Source organism: Nicotiana attenuata, chromosome 10 (assembly GCF_001879085.1).
Source record: "Nicotiana attenuata strain UT chromosome 10, NIATTr2, whole genome shotgun sequence".
Taxonomy (NCBI): domain Eukaryota; kingdom Viridiplantae; phylum Streptophyta; class Magnoliopsida; order Solanales; family Solanaceae; genus Nicotiana; species Nicotiana attenuata.
The window spans coordinates 42060409-42064746 of NC_031998.1; positions in this window are offsets into that span (position 1 = coordinate 42060409).

Consider the following 4338-nt stretch of genomic DNA (forward strand, 5'->3'; position numbering starts at 1 on the left):
ATGATGTAGTTATTTTGCGTTAATGAGAAAATCATGATTACGACTATACTACTGCCTTCCTTCTGAGGCTACCCTTTTATCAATTTTTCTTTTATACTTTTAATTCAATAATTGATTCTTCTGTGTATGCAGTTGTGGGTCAAATGATGACTAGTAGCATAGTTCACATGAAGTTATTTGTGATTATAAAACTACTTTAGTCTTTCGCTCCTATCTGATGACTCCCAGTTTGTTTTCGTTCTAAATTCCTTTTGATTATTTTGAGATTGAAAAGTGTTATGAGGACAATGACGACTACTTTTCAGATTGGTCTCGTTCGTCGTAATGGTGTAAATCCACCTTGCCGACCATCCTGATATATCACCACCCATAAACTGAGTCCCCATTAAATGATCAATTCTTTAGTTGTTGCTCTGTTTTAGTTTTGGTTTTAATTCAATAAGTTCTCATGTTTCTTATTTACTTAACTAGTTTTATATTTTTCTCTTGTTACTTTTGAGATCCTTTTTACTCTTTTCATGGGAAAGAAACAGAGCGAGTTGACGATAGAATTCATTGTCTTGTCAATCCACTGACTAATTTGTGTGATGTTAACAGTGAATCCCGACAGGTTCTGATCGCTTATTATCTTTGACTATTTACTACCACTTGACTCCCATAGGTTTTTCTTTGAGTTTATGGGCAGATGAGGAATCTCATGATTTTAATGGGTAATTTGCGTCTGAAACTTTTCAATGATGCTATATATCACCTTGGAGAACTGATGCCCTTCAACTGTTTAGTTCCTATTTTTCGTGACTTATTTCTGACTTTGAGATAATAGATTAGTATGCAAATATACCAACTTTATAGAGTATTCATACTCTCTCCGGTCCAAAATAAGTGATTTTTTGAATGTTTTCAACAACTTAAGAAATTCACCTTTTAGCATTAATTAGCAATGGAATTGACCATATTAACATTTACTATCTCACATAAACATTCCTAACACATATTCCAACATCATTTACTTCAAGGACAATGTAGGAAAAAATAATTAATTCATTCTTGAAATCTGAAAAAATCACTTATTTTGGACCACAAGAAAAATGCCAAAAAATCACTTATTTTGGACCAGTAGCTTTCAACTATCCGCTGCAATTATGAGTGCAGGAACATGTGAAGAAATAATTTAGCTTAGTAATAGAAGCTTTCTTTGTAACGCAAAAATATCCGAGGCATTGTGACCAGAAAACAATTAGTCATTTTTGGGTTTTGTTTTGTTAGAAGGTTTAATTATTTTAAGGAATTTTTACCTCAAAGATTAATATCTTATTTATTTTAAATAATTATTATTTTAAAAAATTATATTATACATAATATTTTATTTATTTTAAATAAATATTATTTTAATAAATTATATTCTATAGTTATTTTTTAATGTCTATTGTAAAATATGTATTTATGTGTTTATTCTGTTTATCTTTACTAACCATTGTTATTGTGTTCAACAGAAAAATTGAGATTTTACGTTTAATTCAACATCTTGCAAATTACTCAAGTGGAACTGGAATTTGCAGGTTCAGCGATATTGCAGAAAGAGAACAAAATTATACAATAATACTTTGAAACAAATTCCGTAACGGGAAGTGTTGATCCTTTTGAAGATTTTTCAATTTGGGCTTGTTTCAAAGTGTCATTGTGTAATTTTGTTCTCTACTTTGCAGTCGTATTTACAATTGAACTTGCAAATTTCAATTCTCTTGAAGTGATTTGTAAAGAGAAAGAGGGCTTATCGAAATTGAGTACTTTGGTTGGTATACCTCTGGTAACCTTCTTTTGAATCATACATTGGAGAGAAAATCTCAAGTTTTGGGTTGAATGTAATAACAATGGTTAATAGTGATAAACAAATTATGAGCGAAATTTTAACAAGTTAAATTTTTACCACAACTATTTGTAGCAAAAAATAACGAAAGTTGAGAGAGATAATACAAATGATGTGTATGAAATTAGCGTGGTGACTGAGAATGGGGTAGATCTAGGCTATATGAGCGAGAGCGATTATGTGTTGCAGAATCGTGGTTTCTGAGAATGGTGAAGAGAATGACATGTATCAAATTAGAGAGAGATAGAACGTGAAGTGAGAAGTTTATATCAAATACGGTATTATGTGAGGGAAAAATCTAAAAAAGGAGAGAAAAATAATAAATAGTGTATATAGTGACTTAATGATAGCAGGTAACCATAAATAAATATTTTGCTATAAACAGTAAAAGATAGCTATAGAATATGATTTTTTAAAAATAGTATTTATTTTAAATAAATAAGGTGTTAACCTTTGTTATAGAAGGTAAAAATGTTAATTACTTTTCAGCTATTAGCTCACTCCTTTTAATTTTTTTTCTTTTCTCTGTTCTTCGTCTTTTTGTGTTTTAACTTTGCATCCCAAACTTTCTGCATCATTGTTATTCTCCATCAACGCTCCTCCAGATTCACACAATTGAGTATTCTGGGTATCCAGTTATCAACTCGCAGTGTATTTTGGGGTCAACCGCTGAACAACGCTCGTAAAACCGTACTTGTATGGCGAGAGGCATCCAGCTGTCCTATAATACTTTTGAGGATCCATCTTCTTGCTAATAGATTTAATAAGATATTGGAATGCTTTTATACCCAATGGATAATCAGAATATCTCCCACTCTCGATCAAGGCAAAATGTAGTCTTGGGATAGTTGTGCTTTTCTTCTCGGATAAAAATATAAAACATATCCATCTTGATAGCATCCCCATCGTTGTTGTGACCCCAATTTTTCTCATCAAAGCATGTCAACAAATTTTTCTTTTTGACATTCTTTGCATCGCCAAAGTATGTCTTAACAATTCTGTTATGCACCTTTGTGTTGAAGTGAAAATCTAATGGGTCACCAACATAACTGAGTTGAGTTATATTAGGACACTATTTGGTTAATTGATTCCCTATCCGTTTTAAAACAGTTGAAAGTTCCATTTTTATGCAACTTGCGTTACTGTGTTCACGAATACACCCCGCGAATACAGTTGAATATAACATTTGATTAGCTGGACTTTCCCTGATTCACGCCGAGTTTTGCTACTGTATTCATGAATACAATATCTTAAATACATCGAATAAACTGTATAACAATTGAAAACGTAGTTATAGGAAGTAATATAGTAAATGATAGTTATAGAGAGCTAATAACCTCTAAACAATAGTGCTTTGTGAAAATTTCTCTTATTTTAAAGCTAAAAATCATTAGAATAAAATCAAATTTGATAAATAACTGCAATTTTGTCATAAATATCCCAATTGCAATACTAATAGAATATAGAAATACTAATTGTTTTGGACTAGTTCTTGGTACTCTCTTCGGTCCAAAATAAGTGATTTTTTGGATGTTTTCACACAGATTAAGAAATTCACCTTTTAGCATTAATTAGCAATTGATTGACCATATTAACCTTTACTATCTCATAGAAACACTCCTAACACATATTCCAACACTATTTACTCCAATGACTATGTAGGAAAAAAATAATTAATTCATTCTTGAAATCTGGAAAAATCACTTATTTTGGACTACAAGAAAAAGACCAAAAAATCACTTATTTTGGACCGGAAGGAGTACGAATTTTCTAGATATTGAACCTCTTTTATTTCTCTTAGAAAATTGAAATGTTCAAGTCTGCTAAAGCTGTGATACTCTAATCATTTCTTACGTAGCATGTGAAAATCATGTTTGGGAGGCTGGTTATACACGGGGAATATGCCAACACATCGAGCCAACACATCTTGTTGTGCAATGAGAAGATTATTTTAGAAAAGAGCTTATGATTTAGTTTTTGACTTTTTGGCGGGAGGAGAAAGATTTATGTTATCAAAGAAATAACAGTGAACAAAAATTTACACTATTTATTCCACCTGTAGTCTTGTACATTGTTTAAATTGTTCACTTGATACATCTTTGTTATTGTCTAACTTTAACTACTCTTAGCAAGAAGTAATTCGTTAGTCTTGAATTTAGTTACTTTCTCTGAAGAAGTGTGAAAATTATCTACACCTGTTCAACTTTGTTTTAAATATTGAACTCTTAGAGATATTTGGAAGTTAGAGGTATCTTTGTTGTATATATTAGGGTGATTTAGGACATGTATGACGGAGTGAAAACTTAGGTGTGGATTGTGAGGGAGGGGGCGAGGAGAGGACTTGAACCACTTTTTAGTTGTGGAGATAGTTTCAAGTAGCAAAGTGGAATTTCATGTGTTGTGGATCGGATCAAGTAAAGTAGCTCAACACATAGTCTCCAGACAAGTTCTTAAACAGTTGGTTGGGTATC